Below are 19578 nucleotides of genomic sequence, written 5' to 3'. Positions count from 1 at the left end.
CCTACTCACATATCTTTTTATTTTTTAGGGGGAAACCTCAGGGAATCCATGTCTGGCAGCCCTTCCTCCAGGCTCTAAGCAGTCAACTCCCGTTTAGGCTACCCAGAGCTTGACTGAGCAGAAAGAAGCCACAAGAAAGAATAACACACAGAGATTTTATGCACTTGCTGATGACGTTTTGGTTAGGGGTGGATTTTCCTTCCAGAAAAGCGTCCAAGTTTACAATTATTGGCAGTGGGTGAATACTTCTGCAAACCACTGCGTGTGTGTGTGTGTCTATATATATATATATATATATATATATATATATATATATATATATATATATATATATATAGTGGTTTGCAGAAGTATTCACCCCCCTGCAAAGTTTTCAAATTTTGTTGGCACCTGAGCATACTCCACGACTCACCAGCACCCCCAAAACTCAACCTAAAGGTTTACACTTATTATAAAAATCTAATACAGTCGAAGCTGCTTAAGCGAGAGCAACCATCCCGCTTAAGCAGGCATCTCTCTAAAGTGCAGTTAAACAACATGGGAGCTTAGTCAGCTTAGTCAATTAGTACAGCAGATAAAGCACACAGAAACACGTGTGAACAACTATTTAAAAAAATCTGTTTATTGCTAATTAAGTCTTTCTTCAGTGCTGTAATTTTGTTTACTGAACATATTTACATTATGTCTGCAATACATAATTTACATAATGTTGTCTGCAGTGTAATTACTGAATAGACCTGAGAGGATCTCAGTTAACCAGGTCTGTGCTGCTTCTGAATCAATATCCTGCTTTTTGCCATGTTCACACTTAAACACTATCTGGTGTCTTTGCTTCCAGCAAGAAAGGCATCCATCATTTAGTTCAAACTCTGTGTGCCCCATTTGTACAGCAAGGTCTTTTATTTAAGCATTGGCTCTGATATACGCACTCCTTTGACAACAGCAGCCTGCTGAAACCAAATGAAAAGTGCGTCCTCTACATTACTGTCTTTCCTCCTTTTCATTTCGGGATTTGCTTTTGATCGCCACTCACCCAGAATAGTGTCTCTGTTTTTGCTTATCCTCCCTGCCTGGCTCTTTTGGAGATGTGAAATTGAGCAGCAACAGAGGACAGAGATGATGTGGAGTTCTGAAGAGCTTCCAGAACCCTTACCCTGTCAGAAAGTAACAGTTTGTTTCTCTGCTTTTTTGTACTGAACCTGCGGTACTGTACAACTTTTGTTGAAACTGCTGTGTAAAGACAAAGCACAAGCCCGCCAATCGTCCCACTAAAGCGACATTTTTAATTTTTTTTTATTGTGCCTACAAACCGAAGTTGTTTTGCACATTTTTAATTGGTTCCCATTAAAGCTTCTCTCTGAAGATGCCGTCCCGTTTAGCTGGCATGTACTGTACATTTAATCACATATTTAACAGGTGTTACAAAGAAATACATACATTCCAATTGAAATATGAACTGTTTCCATATAATTCTAAAAATGTCACCTCATTATATGAAGCATTCACTGGAATTAGCTATATTTTTCGATGCTTGTTACTAGAATATTAACTTCAGAATGAGATTTAGACTGAACATCTTCATCAGTCCATATACAGGTCCATCTAGCGTAGCAACACCATGCCTTGTGTACTGGGTAGCATAGGGTTTTAATCCCTTGGAACCACACAGTTATAAACGTTTAACATGCCTGTGTGCGCCTTAGTTGCCTTGTAAGTGCTCTCTACATTATGTTGAAACTGGTCAACAACAGAGGTATACTGATTGAGTAGCAAAATCATAGTGCTGGTAGCTGTCTTAACAAGAAATACATCCCCAATATTGAAAATTGAGCACATACAAATCAAAGAGCCCATAAAATGAATTGTGCTTGATGAGGGGTCGCAGAGAGTTTATTAAGGTTTCGTGTGACCCCACAAGCACATGCTGCTAATGACTCCCCTAGGTAAGACCCAATAAAATAACAGTCCAGGTTTAGTGCAGGTTTCAAAAATAATTCATTTTAGAAAGAAAGAGCATTGCTGCCACAAAATTTAAATTCCATTACCATACCATAACTAAACAGAAGGAACTTTGTCACTACACGATTTATTTAATGGTACAAATTGCTGGAGCTGAACTGTTAAAACCTCAGTTGTAGCTTTCTTCCATTGTAATTTTCTGTTAGATAGTCAAGTTGCTCTGAGTGTCCCAGCTTCACTTTATATGCGGCATGTGCTGGCAGCAATTTAAGTGGTTTTCAGAATCATTTGATGTTCATTGAGTTGAATCCTAGGAGGGAATGTGACTGGAAAAGAAATATCTGTTTTTTCGTTAATGGCATTTGCCATTTCCCCAATACAATAGTCACCATGCCACCAAGTTGCATGTTTCAACTGGCTACTTCATGCACCACTGTGGCAAAGTGGTGGATAGTGTGCAGGTGCAGGTGATTAAAGAACAGACAGACAATTGTAATCCAGGTGAAAAAGTTTGTTTTATTTATTTTTATGTCCAGTGCTGGACGACAAAACAAACAGTAAATAATAATGTTGGTAAGTAATACAGTAACGTGTATTACTTACATTTATAATCCCTGGGCTGGTCCCTAAAAGTTTATTGTATCCCCACATTAAACACAAAACACATACACAAGTCTGTTTAGTGCATGAATTAGTGATTGTGGTGCAATACAGTTTACAGTGATACAAGTGAAGTTGTGTCCTGGGTTTGTGCTGGCCTCTGGTGACAGCTCCGGAACGTGTTAGCCATCTAGTGATATACACAAACAAACAAAACACTGACAAATATTCTTAAAACACAGGTTTATTTCAGCAGTGGTTACTGCTTCTCTCACTGTCCTTCATGTTCAAGTTCACAAACCAAGCGAAGGAACATGTTACGATTCTCCACCCCCTTATATGCTAACACGCATGATCCCTTGGTAAATGAATGCAGCAGCCTTTACAATCTGTAGCTGCTACATTGTTTCCCTTCCAGGTCGATACGTTCTTACAATGGAGTCTCACCTTTTTCCAGACTGACCAACTTTCTGACCCGGGGAAAGAACTGTCAAGTCAGCCTGTCCGAAGAACTCTGTCCTTGCTTACAGGTCGGGATGGAGATTTACAACCAAGGTTCATTATATTTCTGTCACAATCACCGAACATGCTACCTGTGATTCACGTGTTTTATAAATATCCTTTAAAAGTATCTTGGGAATTGTGACAAGATGGTTGCAAAATATAATATATGGGCCTATGAATATGTTTTCATAAAGCATTACTTTATTAGGTTGCTATGAAGGCGCTGGCACATCTTCTCTGAAGTTTTTAATAGTGGAGCCAATGGGTGATAAAGGCTTCCGCACTGTGTACCTGGGTTGTGATGGAATAATTATAAGCATTGTTAAAGAGGGGCAAGTAGAACTGTTATGTTAACTGGGTTGATTAAAGGCGAAACACATCTGTCTGGTCTGAAAATAGAGCACAGCTCATTTGACTTATTGACATTGGACATATAGAACCTTTAGTGGTAATACCTCCTTATTGTGTTAAGGATTCCAGTTCCTTACATTGCACTGCCCTTGGCCATTTCCATCAATTAATATTAACGGTGTGCGGGTGCTCAGATTTGCAGAGTAATTTGTATTTGACATGCTAGCTATTAATTAAAATGCATTAACAACCTGTATATTTAAAAACATGAAACAATGCCTTTGTCTTCATTTGCAATCTACACATTTTTGTGAACCAATGCATGTTATTAAGACAGTGACTTCTAGCAGTTTGATTTCAGGCACTAATCACTTGTGATAAAAAAGGAACTGAATTATTTATATGGGAAAATATTCACTGATGCAGCACACACAGCATTATCCTGCCGTTAATCTCTCCAGTTGAAAATCATAAATTTAAGGGTCAATTTTCACTGTGCTTTCTGATATCCTAAGATATAGCTATAACTCAGTATGGTGCGATCCAGCCTGACCCTATAAAACTCTTTGTTTCTTAATGAACTGAATTACTAATACAGGAAAATATTTATTGATGCAGCAAACACAGCATTATCCTGCCGTTAATCTCTCCAGGTTAAAATCATAAATGCAAGGTTCACTTATACCGTTCTTTCTGACATCCGAACCCTTTAGATTTCATGTCAGTAGGACTAGTAGTGAAAATTTGCCTGCTTCATAAACACTTTGGATAAAAAATCTCAAAATGTCTTTGTTTTTTCGCACCACAAAGCAAACAGTTAAAATAACAGGCCATTAATGAAGGAAATACACTTCAATAAACACACCTATGTGTAAGAACTGCTATCTCTAATCAATTCAAAGCCCATATCACAGTGGGAAAATGATGTTATAATACAAGTTATGAAATATGACTTGACTTGATTTAAAAAGACAGGTTGACAATTCTGAATGTGACTGACAAGACGTAATTTGTGTAAAAAAAAAAAAAAAAAAAAAAAAAAAAGCCTTTTGCCCTTAAAGGCTTCCAACTGACTAGTATTTTTGCAGCTTTATTCAGGCATCTTTCTTGCACAGGCTGTCTGAATTTGTATCTCTATACTGTCCCAAGATGTCATTATTCAGAAGAATCACCAAAACATTTTGAATACTGGTTTATAGTTGTTCTATTAGATCTCTCAATAGACCACTAAAATAAACAGAACGTCCCACTTTGCTGACCCATACTGTAAGCAGTTATTTACAGTATAGTGTAATTAGGATAGGTAGGCTGCAACTTCCAGTGCTGTTAATAACTTGCATTAATGAAAACATAAAAGCAGAGTACTGACAAATGAATAAAACATGCTTTCCTAATACTGTTTACAGTGCAGTATAGAAGTAAAAAGAGAACTAAGCACTCCCCATGATGTAGAAATATAACCCAACTGATTTGGAAAACGCAGTACATTAAATAAACAGGATACACAACATTCTGACAAAAAAAAGTAAACTTTGACTCAATGAATGTAATGTAATATTTTGCATAACTATCGAGCATGCTTTGTTTGCTTTTTTTTCAAGTTCATGCACACCCTTTCTCATATTTGATGACGGAAAACCGGGAAAGGACCTACAATGCGTAAAAAGAAGAAGCTATTATACTTATATCTACAGTCAAAGATTGAATCCATACTTCCATACTTATTATTTGTTTTTATTTGTGTGGCAGGTGATGGGTTGTAAACTGAAACAGGGTACACTTTCCTTAGGCTGAAGTGCTAGAAATTTCTGCATCACAAAGCCTGAGACTGCTAGGAAATGAAACAGGCAGGTGAATATTTTTTACAACTGAATCACAATGTTTCTCATTGCTGAGTCAATCAGGCAGTTTGCTCAAATAGCATCTCAGCAGCACCAAGTTTTATTTCCCTCTTGAGGTTTCGTGCATTTAAAAAAAAATCAGTAAGATAGTTCAACCCAAGGGCAGTAGGTCATTTTGCTTTATTGTGCCAATTTCAGACAATTCTAAATTAACTAAAAACGATTAGGCTAAATTCAATAAGTTAATATATACAGATTGTTTTATCAAGGGTTATAATTTATTCCCCATAACATTATAAGCAATCACCAGACCAAATCATCAGATTGACTGTTTTTTGGATGACGATTCCATCTCCATAAGCTTCACTCATATATTAAATATTTTTTAAGAAGATAAAGCTAAAATAAAAAAATAAAAAAACATCAGAGAGTCAGAAGAACAGATAACGAACTATCTAATCCATTCTAAGATTGTTATTTTCATATAATAACTGTATTCACAATAAGGACATGTTAACATACAATCTTACAGTACAGGCTTCCTTTGCTCATGTTGAGATTGCTGTTACAATTGAAAGGCAGCGATACAGGTTTTGACATTTTGTGCCTAAAAGGTCAACTTAGATGCTATTTATTTTACCAGCAAAAGTCTGAATGTGTTTACATTTCAAATCCATTGTGACATAAAATACCATACAGTAGCTATGTTGATATATTTTGCTTAAACAGTCCATATAAAAATGAATGTGTGAGCTACGTACATAACAGTAAGTAAAAACAGATTCTTAGGCACCTCAGTCTCAGTAATTTGTGCAAATGGATGTCTTTACCAACTTTCAATGCAGTTAATAGCGGTTCTATAAATGCAGTATAAAAAAATGTAAGTGACATACATATATTTGGATTGACAGACATGTAATTTATCTACATACATGTATATCCCCAGACAGTTCAGGTGATCAAGACAAACAGCCTGGTATTTAGCATAACATGATTTAATGAACAAATATGTAAATACAATGGAATACATATAAATGACAGGACAGGGGAGCAGCAGCACCCCCTGGCTTGAAGTATAGGGGTACTGTGCACCTGCTGGTGCAATGATAAACCCTGCTAGTTTCATGAATGTTATGAGCTATGTGTGCAGTGCACTGTGCCTTTTTACATTGCTTCGGAACACAAATAATAGACCAATCAGTGCTGGCTGTCACAACAGGGGCAAGATACTTTATAAAACGCAGTTGCCATCTCGCCAGAGTCGATTAGTAGTTGGAGCACATTAGATGCAAGTGTGAACCGTAGAAAGCTTATTCAAAATGTCCCAAAAAGAATAAATGTTTTTTTTGTGTTTTTTTTTTGGTTTTTTTAATTCTTTAGCGGCATCACTGGCTACAATCAGCTCACAGGGTGCTGTTTTGTAGAGCAATACTAAAAGCACACAGAGACATTCTGGACATTATGTCCTCTGCCTCATGAAAAATATTATCAGCATCATAAGTCAATCTTTGGAGCCGTCTGACTGTCCTTGTGTACAATGACTACTATAAATCAAATAGAATGTTCTACCTGTTTTGTCTTTTTTTTACAAGTAAGCATGTCTAAATTGCAGTAATTAAGGAGATTATAGCATTATATGTTACTTTCCAATTTGTTTGAGCTAAACATTTTATAGTAAGCATGTTGTAAATATTGTAGCAAGGATTGTGTATAAACAGGTGTTAATGCTGGCTTTGTTTTATTAACATGTTTAACATAATAGCAACCGAATGCATGGCTTCGATCATATCCAGGGGTTACAGTTTCCGTCAATGGCTTTCAGCACCCTCAATATAAAAATTGTTCAAGCTTACTGGAAGTCAGTACCATAGTTCTGGGAAAGTAGCACAGCACTTAGGCAGTTCCCCCCCCCCCCCCCCCCCCCCCCCCCCCCCCCCCCCCCCCCCCCCCCCCCCCCCCCCCCCCCCCCCCCCCCTTAAAAATAAATAAAGGATATCCTTACCCAGGTTCATTACAAATGAGTAAGCGTTCACTATAGCCATGCCTGCAGAGATTTGCATACCTGCAGGGGATAATAATACTTGTATCAGAAACTATTTAAAATAAGCAGAACCAGCAGATGAAAAACATTATAAGGTTAATGGGATTTACTGTATATTTCCGGGACAATCAATAACGAACGACTTGGTATTATCCACCCTCTGTTTCTGGGTTGCACAATTGTTGCAGATTAATGAGGTAAACAGAGGTAGTTTGAAACAAATTATCATGGGTTTAATTATGTCCTATTTAGTAAAATTCAACAGATGGTTAAAGCAGCAGAAATAATCCTGGATGATGGAAAGTCCATCATTTCTGATTGATAACGGAGCTAAACTAAGATGTTGCTTGTTTTTAACTCATTCTCCCCTTGGAAAATGAGCTGCTACAGCAAGAACAGTGGTCTCCAATAGTAGTACAGTGATACCAATACTTAGCATGAAGCAATAATTATGATGTTGGCTAGAAACTAATTGGTTAACACACCCACTATGTGGTGATTCAAGCGTAAAATATATTACATGTTATCAAAGACCTTTAGTCATGTATATTTCCCATAAAAATCTATACACCTTTTTATGTATTACTTATGCTAACATAAGTAGGGCATAAGTAGGAATTTGGGATTTGTTTCTGGTCAGACTCCATATCATCCTCTGTTATGTGAATAATGTTATCTGAATGACCAACTGACTCTGGGAGAATGTTCCAAAAACATAATCAAAGCCTTAGTGAAAGTTAAGTTAATATTTTGCTTCAAGCAGTGATGTATGGTAATGTGAAATAAATTTAATTTACAGTTGATTAGAGCAGCAGCGTTTCATTTGAAAATTATATTTCCATCTATGTGCCAGTGATTTTGAACCTGCTCAAGGCATGCTTGTTAACTGTTCAAAGCTCTTTTATATCCATTACAGGTGTTTTCCAGAAATTACAGATAAAGTGGTTGGAGAATAAATCCAATGAAATGTATTCAATTGATCTAAACAGCGCTGTGGTTTTGTTTACACAGACAGGACCTTTGTGTACCGGGATAATGTAAATCCAACATTCAACAGTATAATTAGATCCCATTTGTGAATTTCTGTCTGTAAACATATGCAAAACACAGGGAGTGTTTTCTTTTAATGACTTTAATAATTGCAGTGGTTAGATCCAACACTGTTTAGACTAAACTGAATAGACCCAAAATGAGCCTTACTATGTAATATTGTAGCGATACAGGAGGGTAACCTTTGTTAACAACATGGCAGATTTTCGGGGTGATTGTTCACACTGGTCCCTTTTAATTTGGAAACTGCAGTAATCCATGAACTGCTCGATTGATAATTCAATGAGTGATTTTGCTAAATTGAAATCTGAAAGTACCACTTCAGCCTCCTTGATTCCAGTGCTAGAGTTACTTTGCTATTATTGTATTGTGACTGACTGTGCTGTTTCAAAGGATAACAATGTGCCAGTTTGAGAGATGTCCTGCAGTGTTGATACTAAGCTTTGCTATTTTGTGCAATATCTTTGTTCCCCTCCAGTTTTAAATAATCATTGTCATATCCTAAACATCTTAAAACATTATACCTGGGCCGGATTAACCCATCATGAGTCCCTAGGTAAACATGCACTACTGGGCTCCTATAGTCTTCTATGAATAACAACAAACATACAATTACATATATGTATACATTAGCTCAATTCACGCTCCACCAATTTGCAAAAGGTATCAATTTAATTTTTAAGCTATTAAACATGGTTTTGATCAGAAACAGTCAGTTATGGTTATTAATTATGATGAACATTTTCACCCACTGCTCTGAACTGAACGACTGACTGAAATCCCATAGCAGAGCTTGATAATCATCTTTCACAATGTACTGAATAAAAATACAACAATTCAAATATGGCGAAGAGTACCATGTTGATTGTTATCCAATAAAAAATATTAAATAAAAAAAACATGACAATTCTATATAAGGGGGTGCTCACATTTTTGTCCACTAACTGTAGGTCCCCCATAGTCCACAAAAACATATATTAAATAAACAAACACACCTGCACATTGTCCTGTAGACAAATCAGAGTTGCTAGCCTTGTCACTTTGTTTTTACTGACATACAGATTTACAGTGGCCTTTTTTTTTTTTTTTTTTTTTTTTTTACTGATATTGTATTTCTTTATTGACATCATTTAAAAAACAAATAGAAACAAGAAATAAAAAAATACATCATAAAATAGTCTAGTTTTGTATGCTTACATTTCTTTAGGTCTTATTTACTTCTTATGGTCACACATGGACACATTTGCAGACTGGATTGTTGGTCTGAAGCTGGTGCTGTTTTTAACAGCAGTCTTGATAGTCTGAATTCCATTTTTACAAGGTTCATCTATGAAAAACTTGTTCTAATTCTGCAGTACTGTGTGGCAAAGTCAACATATTAATGGCAACCTTGGCAAGTGTAGTAAATGTGGATCTCTGCTACGTATATACAAGAGCACAGTTTTGTGCCAGTTTTCATCAGCTGCCAGATCACGCAAGCAGGCGCATCACACAGGGTGCGTATACTACCCTGGCTTAGAAACCCTACCCGTCCGGATGGCTGACAGCTGCTGAGGAAGCATTCAACACAACTCTTGGGCAAAAAATGGTACTGGGCACTTGAAAGGGAAGTGGCGGATACTGATGAAATGGACTGAAGTGCAGCATTAGTTAATTCCCAAAATTGGCACTGCCTTCTGTGAGACAGACACTGAACGTTACCAGTGTTACCAAGTCTCACAAGAAATAAAAAAAGTGACACTGCCTTTCAAAACAAGCCCAAAATAAGCAAACCCATGTTAGATTCTGGGTGTATGCAAGTTCCAACTAGCTACTCTCAAAAACAAGCCCAATTTTGCTTATTATAAACGGACTTGGCAACTGTGAAGATTACCTGAGCCGTCAGTTTCAATTGGACATGAGCGACCTGAGGAGGCTCGTGCTGTCAGAGGTTCTCTCCTTTCTTTAAAGTTGTGTTGGATTTACTCTTGAATCAAATATTAATGATGCAAACAAATAAAACACAGTCAATAAGTTCATTTGAAATTTTATTTGGTCAGTTCTGAGAGGGCATCAACAACTTTTTGAATGTTGTTGCACTGTTTTGGGCGATCAAGCTGGCTCATGACATCCAGTTCACCAACTATATTTATTAAAGTGGAGGGCAGACACGCATTGTCTTTGGACACAGTGGGCATCAAAAAAAAGGACAGGAATTAATTCAGTTAGACATTTAAGCAGCAAGGGTATTCTCAAACAGCTGCATTAACACTATAACATGGGCATAACGCAGTTCATGGTACATGGTTTTTTACGGAACTGTAAACCCACAAGAGATATGCAACATGACAGACCAGACACAGCAAAAAACTATAATAAAAAAAGCCGCCCGCATTATCATTAAGGTGAACTACACTGCTAACCATAAAATCGCCCATCAGCCACTACTTTCTGCTATCTTGAAATCCACAGTAACAACTGACCTGCTCCCTTGCAATATTTATAGTTAAGAATAAACACGGTCAATAACATTTACACATGAAATGCAGGTTTCCATGCAAAACTGAGTGTGGATTTCAATGATTTCGTCATTTACACGAGTAAATTATATTTACCCTATTCCTCTCTTTGGCTGTTTTTTTCGGCCTCAAACATGCACGTGCTTCGCAATTTCACATGTAAGTTGATGCACATGGAAACCCCATGATAGTCTCTCAAGGGCAAACATATAAAGGTTGAGTTCCACAAAACAGTAACAAGGATTGTCATATCTAATCGCAAAGTGAGTGACAGCTAAATTTACCAAAGATTATCCGGACTGTCGGGATTAATGTTGTCAGGGGGCAAATGTTTGCCAAATATTAATGTTAGCCAACTTATCACCATACAGCTTCACCATAATTAAAGCAAACCATTGTGTCATTTGTAACGCCAGGACAAAGGTTTACAAGAAATCTTGCTTTTTTTATTGCTTCAGTCTTAATGGCATTTCATCTTGTTATCTGTGATGTTCAGCTTGGTTGTGCCACTTTGATAATACAGTACCTTGTTACACAGCATCTCTTTGGTGGGGTTAACTATATCATCTTTGGTCATACTGATAGGAAAATACATCACTGCAACAGTTCTTTGCTTTTAGCAGAGTTCAGAACCTTCTTGGTGCAGAGCAGATTTCACATGATAATTGGCTCCTAAATGTTTATAGGAGTTAAGGAGTTAAGATTCCTTTGCTCGAACATTTAACAATGTTACTTTATTACAAGAAGCAACAAGAAATATGAGTTATATGCACTGATGTGGTGAGAACACCTCTGCTTCTGCATCTTTCAAAGTAAATATGAATGTGTTAGTGCAAGACACAACTACTGGTCAGTATTGTAGACATACAATTATTTTATAGAAAAGAAACATGTATACTTTTATCAAACAAAATGCACAGATTCTGGTATAACAGGTAATTGACATCGGTTGAAAATAAATAAGCATGGTTTGTACAATATGAGAATCCCAAATATGGTTTTGCTTAACTGGGTCAGAACAGTCTGGAATGATGCAGCTGAGTGGTTCAAGGTAGGAGAAAAGTGCTATGATGAGATCAGACATGTTCTTCAGCTTTATCCAAACCCACACTCCTGTGTGAAATAATTGGAAATGAATGAGAGGAGGAATGAAAGGTGACAGACTGGTTCTATTCTGTAGGTAATGATGAATTCTCACTGACTCTTACCCACACTGTATGTATTTTCTTCCAGATCTTACATTATATCTTTGGCACATTGATGTGCAAACCATAACAAATTACAATTTAAGCCACATAAATTGGATCTAGATTTAATCATTGTGTTGTTTGTTAAAACACAGAAATAAGCCCTTCAGACCTTGACATCTGGATTTTACATTGTAATCTCATCATATCTCGCTTTGTCTAATGTATTAGTCATAGTAGTAGGCACATGCGGTCTCGTTGCTCCGTGTTAACTTAGCGTAACTGCCACCAGTAAACAACACCCTGGCCTTCAACTCTAAGGATTCAAGGTAACTTAAACATTACTTTTTATTATGTTATAATATTATTACTTTTTACATATTGCCCAGTATGTTAAAGTAGTTGCATTGTTTTTATGCTACTGTGTTTTTCATTTGTGTTTAGTGAAGGAAAATGCAACTTCGATAGGCTTTGATAAGTGTAACCGCGGCCGTGGAGAACCTAACCCCCTATTTTGCCATAAGCTCTAGTATTTACCAACCACGGTTTTGCCAACCACGGGGTTCTCAAGAACGTAACCCCCACGCTTGGCGAGGGATTACTGTACTTAGTAAGTCATTTATGTTCTCTGTACCTGTTTTGAAGGGCATGGTCCACAAATCTCGCTTAACACTGCAAACATGGATTGTGCCAATCTACGGGGTGGAAAGCACAAATACAGTCATTTATAATTCTAAGTAGGTTTGTGCTTAAAAGATGTGCCCTCCATTCTTTTGGTGGGTTTTATTAAGGCAGATGGATTAATACCACTAGATCACATTCAGCTTATTTGAAGCGAGAAATTTAATTTAATTTATAATTATAACTCAAATGGGCTTTTTATGTGTGGTACACTTTTGTAAGAAAAAAATTTATTCAGTTGATGGTTTTCAGTAACATTATTTTTTAAGGGTACTCTTAAATATAGTTAGGTGAAACCATTTTGAATTAACTAGACAGATACTGTATAAAGCTTTGGTCGGCCTTGTAGATGGATTAATGCCACCATTGGATATTATTTTTTTAAATGAGTTACGCAATCATATTGAGCAACTGTACTGTTACCAGAAATTAAAATTCCCTCTTATAGTACCATATATGAAATACAGCAATGTGATCCCAGGGAAAAAGGTGATCATTGGGAAATTCAGAAATGCATTCTTTGAAAAGTTTTAATTGTGCTCATGATTTCAGTTTTTTAGGTACATTTTTAAAACTGTCCTATACAATTTAAATGTCATTATAAAATGGCTTGGATAAATTAAGTGCTGTAATTGGCTGAACAACATCACATGACCATGCAGTAATAGTCTTACCGCACGGCTAAGATATGTGTGTACAACAAACAACGGCAACGAGTGGCAGCATAAAGGAATATTCCCTAGAAAGTGGGCATCAGATTCTTGGTCATTTGTCAAGCACTCCCACCTTTCACTTCCAGAATTCTGCAACTCTACAAAATCAACCCACCCTGACCCTAACCCTAACCCCAAACCTAACCATTAAGATCACCTGGTGACCTCAGGACACTTTCTAGGGGGTCTTCCTTAGTGCTGCCAATGAGAGCAGTTTGGTAATACGGTTGTCATGCTCACCGCAGTGTGTTATTACAATGGAAGCCAGTGGTGATGTTTTTTTTTTTTGTTTTTTTTACTGGTATATGTACATGTTTGTGGAGGGAGAGGGGCAAGAGGTAGGGGCATGGTCACGAAAGTTTGAGAACCACTGATCTGGCCCACAGTCACATTCAGATGTTGTTATGACTTCTGGATAGTGAGTTGCTAAACATATTTTATGTTGAGAGATGTTTGTATTCATCAGAAAAGGAATAAAACGCCCATCAGACCTGTAAATTCCTTGGGAGGCTACAAGCTGATCAAACATGGCTGGATTACAGTGACAAAACAAAATAGCTCACAAATCACCCGGAAGCTAACACTTGCATAGATTGGAAAACAAAAACACCTCTACCGCATGCCAGCATGTTAACTGAGATTTCAAATAAAAAATGGAAGTTAATGTCCTCTAAGCTACACATCATAAGAAAGAAGATAACAGCTTGTTAATGTGGAGAATGGCAAAATGTTCTGAAATTACATTTTCAGTGCAATGTATGAATAGGATGTAGACAGAAGAAACCTTTTTTTTTTAAATTACAGTTTCAATTCAAATAACTAATGTACTTGGCCGACCACTGCGTCTACAGTCTCAACGTTGCCCGTTTCTTTGTGCTTCTTCAAAAGAGCTTGGACAGCACATCTGGAAACCCCTGTCTGCCTTGAAATTTCTGCCTGGGAGAGACCTTGCTGATGCAGTATAACTACCTTGTGTCTTGTTTCTGTGCTCAGTCTTGCCATGGTGTATGACTTTTGACAGTAAACTGTCTTCAGCAACCTCACCTTGTTAGCTGAGTTTGGCTGTTCCTCACCTAGTTATATTCCTCCTACACAGCTGTTCCTGTTTCAGTTAATGATTGTGTTTCAACCTACATATTGAATTGATGATCATTAGCACCTGTTTGGTATAATTGTTTAATCATACACCTGACTATATGCCTACAAAATCCCTGACTTTGTGCAAGTGTACCTAGAAGAATTGATGCTGTTTTGAAGGCAAAGGGTGGTCACACCAAATATTGATTTTATGTAGATTTTTCTTCTGTTCACTCACTTTGAAAGCATTCTTACTTTACAACATTTTTTCACACCTGCCTAAAACTTTTGCACAGTACTGTATATATATATATATATATATATATATATATATATATATATATATATATATATATATATATATATATATAAGTGATGTGCAATTTAAAACAAAAAAAACTTATTCAAGGGACAAAATGTTAGTGAATCAATTTATGCCACTGGCTTCCATTGGGGATGTGGGTGCCTCTAGGGAATTGAATAACAAAGTCCTGAATTGCCACACATAACAGCAACATTAAAGGTTAGCTTTAAGCCATTTTATGAATCACAACTGAAAGAGTTTTCATACAATCCATGTGTACTTTGAGCATAAACAAATGCTGTACCATTTATGTAACCTCATGCTTTATAGCGCACCTTCCCTGGCATGTCCAACAGAACCGAAAGTTGCATTCTTTGAACAGTAACTTTGTTTTAAGTCACTCTTTGCACAAATTTATAAAACATTTGCTTCCCTCTGTGTAGCAATAGCTCCCACTGCTTGATCTGTTTCTCCTTTCGCTCCTGAGTCTCATTCCAAGTCTGCTGCATCTGGCTTCTCGTCCAGCTGCAGCTTCTGTCTCGTTCCAGCCTTATTTTTTCATTTCTGCTTTGTTTCCAGAGTTTTTTTTCTCATTCTAGCATCTCTGCTTCTAGAGTGTAGAATGCCTGTAATTAACTCCAATGGGTAGGATTTTCAAAAAATCAGTGTTATTGTATTGAATTTGTGGTATAGTAATGAGAGGTTTAGTGATTTTCAAACAAAATGTGTTAATTAAATCAAGCCGTTAATGCTTTGAAATTGAGTCAATGAGGTTGTTAGTGAACACATTTCTCATTAAAAAGTTTAATTGTGCCGGTCACGTACATTACTTACTGTCTCAACGACTAAATAAAGGGAACTTGTTATCAAAATGCATGTTAACGAGATCAAGAAAAATGAATGGATGCATAATTTGCTGTTATGAAAACTACTACTACATACAGCGAGATGACTCTCTCACCTGCAAGCAGCAGCCAAGTGTACGGTCTTAATTTTAAGACATGCTCAGACCTCACCCTTCCTCGAGTCAATCGTCACCCTTCCTTGACTCAATCCTCACCCCTTCTCGACTCAAACCTCATCCCTCCTCGACTCAATCCTCACCCCTCCTTGACTCAAACCTCACCCCTCCTCGACTCAATCCTCACCCCTCCTTGGATCAATCCTCACCCCTCCTCGACTCAATCCTGATGGACACCATACGAATGGCAATGAATGAAATAAGTCCCACATTGCACTTTTGAACAGTGTTTACAGAATACTTAACTGCTATTAGAACCATGCTGTATGCTTCGTTTATTATTAATAGCATTATAATTAAACTATACCAAATCATGTTTTTATTTACATGCATGTCTCCAGTCACATGTGTTTTTCATGGTCAAGTAGCATTAAGTTCTAGGCAAAATATCAGATATTTATTACTGACATAGCCTTATCTTTTTGCCTGTTGATTCGCCCCATTGCCACTGTACTTTATGCATCTATGCATCCTTTCCTGCGACGTCATCAGGCAGTGTGTCTAGATGGAAGGCAGCTGAAAAGCATTTGCCTATTAAGTCCCCAGTGCAAAAATAAGGTAAATAAACCAAACAACAAAGAAAAGAAAATATAGACACCATTACACACATAACAAAACAATTGCAAATAATTACATAATTAGTGAAAATTAACCAACGTGTGAAAACCAAACATAATACATGCAGTCAGTTTACAACTCCATTTTTTTCCACAATTATTAAGACATTTGCAGTGATGATTTTTTAAACAAAACAAATAAAATATGTGCGTTTTTCAGACACTGTGGTTTTCCATCTATGATAAACAGAAAGGATGCTTTGAACAAAAACAACACATAGAATACTAATAATCATATCCCCCTAGTTCTTACCTATCATGCTGTAACCAAAAAAATACAACTTCTCCAGCAAGATAGAGCTGTGTTACTTGTAAACACATCCACAACAACACAGTAATTAAAGGGGCTAAAATCTTCGTTCACTATTCATAAGACATTTACTTGCACCAGTAAAGGAATGGTATACTGCATTGGTTGTGTGAAGTGTAACAAACTACATTGAAGAAAGAAAATGCTGTTTAGCTGATTGCTTCGTGGAACATCTACAAAGTATAAGAATTAACACCTTTACATCCCCTGGTGCCAGACATTTTAACACAAATGACCACACTGCAGAAGACTTTACAATTTGTGGTATAATAATTACCTTTATTTAACCAGATGAGTCAGAGTCTCATTTTCAATAATGGCCTGGCCAAGAGGCTCACACCATGGCAGCAAAAATACACAACACAATACAATTCATACAACCAAAATACAATTTTTTTATATATATATATATATATATATATATATATATATATATATATATATATATATATATATTATATTTAAAACAATAACAGTCAATATTTCCAGGCACAGATATCAGTCAGCAGGGATTTAACCCTGTTGCTAAAGACATGCACAGTATCTTTCTTTGTTCAGGTCGATAAGAACATAAGAAAGTTTATAAACGAGAGGAGGCCATTTGGCCCATCTTGCTCGTTTGGTTCTTAGTAGCTTATTGATCAAAGAATCTCATCTAGCAGCTTCCTGAAGGATCCCAGGGTGTCAGCTTCAACAACATTACTGGGGAGTTGGTTCCAGACCTTCACAATTTTCTGTGTAAAAAAGTGCCTCCTATTTTTTGTTCTGAATGCCCCTTTGTCTAATCTCCATTTGTGACCCCTGGTCCTTGTTTCTAAAGTAAGAAAACTATTTAACTTTAGTCTAAGTTGTAACACATTCCAATCATTAGCTGCAACAAACTGAAATGAGCTACAACCAAACACTGTAGAAACCATAGGTAGGACCACTTTAATAAATTCATCTGATCTTAAGTTATAAAATTGTAACAAATTATGCAAATAAATAGGGGTTATACCAAGCAGGGATCTGTAAATAAATAAATACCAATGGATCAGACGCCTTGTATGTAAAGAGGTCCATTTAATCAAAGAATAAAGATGGCAGTGGTGAGTATGATAAGGAGCATCCTTCACAAATCTTATCGCTGAATGGTATAAAACATCAAGCCTCCTAAGAGTGATTCTGGAGGCCATTTTATAAAAACATCACCATAATCAAGAATGGAGAGAACCGACGTCGGAACTAGAATGTACTTCTAGAATATAAACATAATAAACATAGCCTAGACTTAACTTTAACTTGTAGATTGTCAATATGTGTGTTAAAAGTTAATGAACTATCCAGCCATAGTCCAAGATATTTATAAGTTTTGACTTGCTCCAGTTCAGTCTTATTGAGAGTTAGAATTTTATAATCACCATTACAAACACCACTGCATTTTTTTTTCTATTTAACATCATCAATTTAGTTTTGCCAGCATTCAACAAAAGACACTATCGAAACAACGCAGCAGATCAGACTCTCCTGAAGACATGGAAGAGCCTATTGAATATAAAATGGTGTCATCTGCATAAAGATGGATAAAAGAGCTGAGCCACACTATTTATATAAATGGAAAAAAAGAGTAGGACCTTAAAAAAAGCCCTTTGGGACTCCCTTTGTAACTGTAAGAGATTGAGAGACAAATCTGTCTGATTTTACACACTGAACTCGATTAGAAAAATAACTCTTAACCCATGCAAGAGAGACCTTATTGAAGCCAGTACCACACAACGTTTTCAAAAGAATGGCATGATCAACCTTATCAATTGATAGGTTTATGAAGACAGCAGCACAAGTTTGCTTTTTATCAAGGGCTGTTATGATATAATTTAAAAGTTTCAAAGCTGCTGTGATGCACCCATGCATGGAAAGAAAACCAGACTGGATATCTGATATAGTATTATTATTATTATTATTATTATTAGTTAGTAGTAGTAGTAGTAGTAGTAGTAGTAGTAGTAGTACTGCAATTGTTTTTTTTTTTATAATTTTCTCCCAATTTAGAAGAGCCAATTTTTTTTTAGACTCGGCTCACCGCTACCACACCTGCGCTGACTCGGGAGTGGCGAAGACGAACGCATGCTGTCCTCTGCAGCGTGTGCCTTCAGCCAGCTGCTTATTTTCTCACTGCAGACCCACCATGCAGGACAACGCAGCTCTGGGCAGCTTACAGGCAAGCCCGCTGGTGCCCGGCCAGACTACAGGGCTTGCTGGTGCGCGGTGGTCCTACCTATGGTTTCTACAGTCTTTGCTCATTTCAGTTTGTTGCAAGGACACCCTGGCCGACCTAAGCCCCACCACCCACTTGGGAGCCCCAATATAGTATTGTAGCTGTCTAAAAAAGAACTTGACTGCTTGTTAACAATTCTTTCCATTACTTTGGATAAACAATGTAAGATAGAAATTGGCCTATAGCAATTTGGATCTGACTTGTCACCTCCCTTACAGAGGGGCAAAACAACAGCAGATTTCCATATTGTACAAATTTCAGCTGTTTGAATTGAAAGATTAAATAGATAAGACAAAGGCATAAAAATGATATGGGCTGCTGATTTTAAAAAAATGGATCAATTTCATCACATCCTGCTGACTTTTTAGGATCTATTTTAAGTAACTCAACTAGCACCTCTGTAACAGCCTGCAAAGCAAAGCTAGAAGGACAAGGAGAAAGTTCGATACTGTCAGGCTTTAATGAATCAGAGCCAAAAGTATTGTTTCCTATAGTCTTATCAAACATGTGTCCTGCTTTAATAAAACGATGTCTAAATAAATCAACCGTACACATTTTATTTATATACAT

Source organism: Polyodon spathula, chromosome 6, assembly GCF_017654505.1.
Source record: "Polyodon spathula isolate WHYD16114869_AA chromosome 6, ASM1765450v1, whole genome shotgun sequence".
Classification (NCBI taxonomy): Eukaryota; Metazoa; Chordata; class Actinopteri; order Acipenseriformes; family Polyodontidae; genus Polyodon; species Polyodon spathula.
This window is presented reverse-complemented; position numbering follows the sequence as displayed.